At 45.3% G+C, this 5,841-nt stretch overlaps 1 protein-coding gene across 1 annotated transcript in view; it reads left to right on the forward strand.

Moving 5' to 3' along the window:
- GALNT17 (polypeptide N-acetylgalactosaminyltransferase 17) overlaps window positions 1-5,841 on the forward strand; it is a 457,848-nt gene that overhangs the window by 196,727 nt on the left and 255,280 nt on the right. The window lies entirely within an intron of this gene.

The raw sequence follows: 5,841 nt of genomic DNA on the forward strand, positions 1-5,841 counted from the left end.
TTAATTTCCCTTTACCATTACCTAACGTAGGTGACAGTGAAGGGCTGAATTCCTCTCCCTACTCCCACCCACACTCCCTCCTCATTGCCCTGTTCCAAGAGGCAAAAAAAAAACAATTCTCTTCTATATTGGGAACCCTTAATTTGATGATGGGATTTCTTCCTTCTGGGCCACTGTGGCCAAAATGGTGGTCGGTAGACATGAGAATTCTTTGGTAATTCAGCCCTATTAGGACTACTAGGAATGATGGGTTAAAGTTATTAAAAATAGCAATATTTATATAAAAATATAAAACAAGCAAATATTAGACAGCAATAAGAAGATTCCTCAGGAATCCTCGGAACCAGCTGGAGGAGGGTGTGGTGTCGGAGTGTGGGGGCTTGGTGCTGCCAACTGTGCCTCTGTGTTGGCTCCTTGCCTGTGAGATTTCCTGCGCTCACTGCGGGGAGGATCCCCTACAAGCTCAGGAGATAAGAGAACGCCTGTGAGCGAGGCTGCCTGCAGGCTGAGCAGGTTTATCTTCTGAGCAACTATAGGATTAGGAGCAGCTAACCCCCTTGCTTTCAGCGTGCTGATGAGGAGAATGATTATTACCCTGTGAGCTGCTCCAGCCTCAGGAAGAGGGGGAAACAGGGCAATGCCATGGATCCTGCTTATAACCCAGCTATCTTAGGGGGTGCAGGGACAAGCCTCTCCCACTTAAGCAGCCTGGGAGCTGACGTTCCCCCCGCCAGGTTCTTCTGAAGGGCGTGGGTGCACTGGGGCCTGGCATTGTCCGTTTTCTGGGGCCTCCAGTTGGTGAGGCCAGGTCATTTGGTGCCTTTCTCACATCCTTATTTTTCTCCCTTCACCCTTGGCCATTCGTGCTCTGCAGATTCTTCTAAACTTGATATTGATAGACTTTCTTGCGAAGAGGAGGTTCTTTTAGTTCCTCGAGCCCTCTAAGTCACACAGCAAAGTCTGTCTCCTCGCCATGCCCCCAGCTTCCCTCTCTGCATAGACCCCTGGTTCCAGCAGCATATCCAGGCCCTGCTGCAGGAACTCCCTGCTCTCACAGCCCCCTCCAGTGGCTGGCTAAGTCCCGCTCATCCCCTGGCTGTCCCCAGTATGGCACTGCCTTAGAGATGTCTTTGGTGACCTCCTGAGGCCCCCTTTCTTGCCATAGTCAACTGAGGAAATGATGAGGCTCATAAATCTGGAAAGTAGAGCTTTAACGATCTTAAAGGATTCCAGCCATTCTGACAGGCTGGAAAACAGAGCCTCCAGCCAGAAGCCAGAAACACAAACTCTAAGGGAACAGTATAGGGAACAGGGATTTATGCTGAGCGGAGTGCTGGATATACATATTTAATGAGCTGTGGGAGGAGTCCTGAATATTCATGAGAGGAGAAGCATGTGCACCCTCAGTTGAACCTCATGCCCTACAAGTGGTCCATGTTCCGAAAATGGCAGCCTTCCAGTGGGGGTGGTGGTAGTAATGGTGGTGGTGGAGGTGGAGATGCTGGTGGCTCATGCCTGTAATCCCAGCACTCTGAGAGGCTAAGGCAGGTGGATCACCTGAGCTCAGGAGTTCCAGACCAACCTGAGCAAGAGCGAGACCCCATCTCTACTAAAAATGGAAAAGCTAGCTGGGTGCTGTGGTGGCCACCTGTAGTCCCAGCTCCTTGGGAGGCTGAGCTAGGAGGATCACTTGGACCCAGGAGTTTGAGGTTGCTGTGAGTTAGGCTGATACCATAGCATTCTAGTCTAGGCGACAGAGTAAGACTCTGTCTCAAGAAAAACAAAGAAGAAGAAAGAAAGAAAATGGAATTTTGGGCCCTCTGACATCAAAAGGTGAAGGAGAGGACACATAAGCCCTTTCTGTGCCCCCTTCATAGACTGATTCAAACCACTCCGTGGTTGGTGGTGTCCCATCAGGAGAATACAGGTCCGCTGTAGTGCCAGAATCACGAAGAGGGAGGAGCAGGTCAAGAGGCTGGTTTGGCCTAGCTCTTAGGGAAGAAAGTTAGTGGGTATAACAAGGCATGTCAGAATTCTCCTCCGTCACGGCTGGGAACGCAGTTTTAAGGCTTCTCTGGGGTTCCCTTGGCCAAGAGGGGGTCTATTTGGCCATGAGGGTGGGGAGTTAGGATGTCATTTCAGTTCACGTATCGGCGCCTGGTACCTGCTGTACAATTGGACTGTCCGTGCTGGGCAGAACTTTGTTTCCCTGGGCCCTGCTGGTGGTTGACCTGCAGTAAATCTCTCCCAGCAAGGGTGTGACAAAGTTGTGTAGGGCCAGGAAAGGACTGTGGGGGGCTAGTGGCAAAGTGGCCAGGGTGGCTCAGTGCTAGAAAACCCAGAAAGGAGAAGGAACTGTAGGTCCTGAATTGGGCTAAGGACTCATTTTGGGGGTGCTCTCTCCCTTGAGAGCCTCTCAGCAGAGCCAGCCAGAGGAGCATGAATGGAAGGACAAGGTCGTCTCCCCCAGAACCCCAGCTCCACAAGAACGGAGTTCTCCAGGACAGGGCATGTTCATGTGGGCTCCCTGAGAAGCAGACCCTGAAACAAAGGTTTGAGGGCAAGTAATTTATTTGGGAGATGAAGAAAGCAGCAGTGGGAGAATGGGGAAGTAAGATTTTGAAGGGACGGGGCCCCCAAAAGATTGGTACTGTGGGTGACAGGAACTTAATCCCTCTGGGGGAACTCTGAGAGGCACTGTAAACCCACCCCTCAGAGTTAGCCTGCTCCAGGGACCAGGCAGTATGTAAAGGCAGCTCCTTTAGTTCCAAATGCTTTGGGGTCAGGACCTCCTGGAGCCCTACCCTGGAGGAAGTTCTACTTGGGACCTGGGGAAGGGCTGAGAGTAAGCTCCCAGGTGCTGCTGCTGGTGTCAGATGGTGTGAGGACCACACTTTGAGAACCACTGGCTGAAACTACCAAGCCTTGAGCCTTATGTGTAACTACTAGCCTTTCAGTGGTTCATATTTCAGGCCTAAATGAAGATGTTCAGCGTGTGGGAAAAAGGAGGAAGAAGTATTTGGTTGATTCACACTGTAAAGTTAATTCCTGTTTATCTTCCTCCCTCTCTCACAAATGCCCAGGGAACCCGGGAGTTGACTATACTAACACCATTTTCCCCTTTTTATTCCCTGACTCTATTCCCCATATTTCCCCAGGCCAGAAATCCCTTCTTTTTAGCTGGAAGAGAAATTTAGTATTTCTTATTTTATTGAAATGTTCTTCGTAACTGGTGTTATTGAGTTTTGTAAATGTTCTCTATCTACTTGAAAAGACCCCCACACACTGTAATCACGAAATTGAGTTCCTGCCAGAGATCAATTTTGTGTATTTAGATAGACGACGAGTTTATTTTCTTAAGTCTTTTGGATAATAGTTTTTTAAAATCTCCTCCTACAATGACTGTTCCTTCCTGTGTTCCTAATGATGTTTGAGTTCTGTATCTTGTTGTCAGTTTCTTCGGCAGCTATAGATTTGTATCTGCATGCCTTGTTTAATAGCAGTGGTTGTGACTGTTATGTAATGCTCCCTTTATCTTAAAAGCACAACTTTTTTTTTTCTTTTGCCCTGAATTTCGCACTTCTAACGTTAATATTTTTATCCCTGCTCGCCTTCTGTTCAAGTTTGATTAAAGCATTTTTCCCTGTCTTACAATTTTGTTTTCTAATCTTAAAAGTAATGCATGCTCTTTGTAGCGAAACTTGAACGTATGAAAAAGCAAATATAATTGGGAAAAACAAACACTGAAGAAACTAACCAGAGGCAACTGCTCATTTGCCCACGTTTCTCAGCCTCCTTTTGAAAGTGCAATTTTGCATAGTAGAGAGCTTGTAGTATAAACAAGTTAATGTTCTGCTTTCCCCCCCGAAGTGTAAAGCATAATCATTGGCCTTTTTATTAAAAAAGCTCTGCAAACATCATTTTAATGAGGGCAGAACGGTCTCCATGTGCTTGCGTCAAGAGAGGCCCTGGAAATGTGTGAACGAAGCCCGGCGACTCTGGATCGGTGTGCATAGGCCAGGTGTGACTGTAGATTTCCCCTTCCTAGCGGGTTTTTGTTTTTATTTTCCTTTAAGTCATTCATTCTCTGCAGCTTGAATATTGACACTGGCCTACGTTAAGCCCCAGGAAGATATGATTCTTTGTACTGTGTACATCAAACTGAAATCACTCAGGCAGGATTTCCAGAAATCACTATTCATCAGATCCAGCGGGTGCTTTCCTGCCCTGAGCTCTCAGCCACGTCTGACACCATTGGCAGCTTCCTCACTGGCATGTTTCTCCGTCTGATACCCCAAACCACTCTTAATATATTCCAAATGTTTTCTCCTTTGACCTTCCTCCTGCAGCTGCTCTTTCTCTTCCTTGGCTCCCTGCTGAAATTGGGATCACTCTTTTGTTTTTTAATTACTATTTTTTTTATCGTTTGGGATTCATTGAGGTACAGAGAATTAGGTTACACTGATTGAATTTGTTAGATAAAGTCCTTCTTATAATTGTGTCCTGCCCCCAAGAGGTATGCCATACACCATAACCCCCGTTCCCCTCCCACCTCCCCTCTCCCCACTTGCTCAGTCCCCCTACTCCCCACCTTGTATTAGGTCATCTACTGCCTTCATATCAGAATTGAGTACCTTGGATTCTTGCTTCTCCATTCTTGTGATGCTTTGCTAAGAAGAATGTGTTCCGCCTCCATCCGGTTTAATTTGAGCATTAGGACACACTGGGCAATTCCTCCACTCTGGGTGTTCTATTGATTCCCAAATCCACCATTCCAGCCCAGAATAACTCTCCCTCTCCTCGGAGCTCAAACCTGTGTGTTCTCTGCCATCTGGATGGTTATCCAGGCTCTCACAGAGACTATAGCTCAGTTGGTCCAATTGACTTGCGTGTTTGCGGGGTTGGGATGGGAGAATTTGGATGTGAGGAATTATCATCAGTTGTAATTTTTGATGCATCCACCATTGGTTCATGCATGGCCGTCCTTTCTTTATTTTTCCTTCTTTTTATTTATTTATTTATTTTTTTGGTAAAAATAAATTTTGTTGTGTATATTTGAGGTTTACAACATGATGTTATGGGATACATATAGATAGTCCAATGGTTACTGTAATGAGCAGATTAACATACCTATCATCTTACATAGTTTTTTTTTGTTTGTTTTACCCATTTTTTTTTTTTTTGGCTGGGTTTGAACCCACCACCTCTGGCATATGGGACCAGTGCCCTACCCTTAGAGCCATAGGCGCCGCCCTAACCATTGTTTTATTACTTTTTTAAGTTCAATATACAAATACCCATTATATACCATCAACAATTAGAGAATTAAAGTTAACATGACAACACAAAGTATGAAATACATAGAAGTAATTCTAAAGAAATATATAGTATTTCTACATGGAAAACTTCTAGACACATGTCTGTATATATTGCAAAATTGTTATTAATTTTTTTTTTACTTGTTTAGGTATTCCTTCTGTTATAACTCGAGTTATTGTCTTTCTAGGGATATCAGTATACCACGTAGCAAATTCAGTTTGCTCTGGGGGTTCAGAAGGATTGTAGCAAACAGCAGGCCCCCTAGGGGGCACACATATCTAATATTGGGTGTTCTCATATATGCAAGTACCTTCAGGCTTTCCTGTATGTTCATATTAAGAGTAAACAGTAACACAATTTTGACAGTTTGTCTAGTTTGGGTTACCTTTTGGATACATTTTTCACAACCTTCATCATGTCTTACACCTGAGATTAAAGAAGGAAGATGAAAAAGTCCAAAGCAAAGAATCAGTCATCAGTCCCACACTGATGTGTAGACTAGTCAGCTCTGGGTATATGACT

Source organism: Otolemur garnettii, unplaced genomic scaffold (assembly GCF_000181295.1).
Source record: "Otolemur garnettii isolate 467f Iridium unplaced genomic scaffold, OtoGar3 scaffold00077, whole genome shotgun sequence".
In the NCBI taxonomy this organism is placed as follows: domain Eukaryota; kingdom Metazoa; phylum Chordata; class Mammalia; order Primates; family Galagidae; genus Otolemur; species Otolemur garnettii.